This window comes from Penaeus monodon, chromosome 22, assembly GCF_015228065.2.
Source record: "Penaeus monodon isolate SGIC_2016 chromosome 22, NSTDA_Pmon_1, whole genome shotgun sequence".
Classification (NCBI taxonomy): domain Eukaryota; kingdom Metazoa; phylum Arthropoda; class Malacostraca; order Decapoda; family Penaeidae; genus Penaeus; species Penaeus monodon.
In genome coordinates, this window is record NC_051407.1 from 17,984,516 (window position 1) to 17,984,789 (window position 274).

The window sequence follows — 274 nt, forward strand, 5'->3', positions numbered from 1 at the left end:
ATGATAATTTTGCTTTTTTTTCATTTGAGACTAAGAGTTCCTTTTTTTTTTTTTTTTGAATAGAAATGATTTTCTCAACTACAATTTCAATTTTCAAAAAGCCCAAACAAAAAATGAAAATTACTTCATCACATGATATTTCAAAGGTCTGCTTTAGAAAAATGCAAATACCCCTGTTTTTAGAGGATATATTTATTTTTGTGCCCCCCCTCCCCCCTAAAAACTTTGGGGAGGAACATGGGAAACTTGAAGCCAAGAAAAAATCGGTGACGTG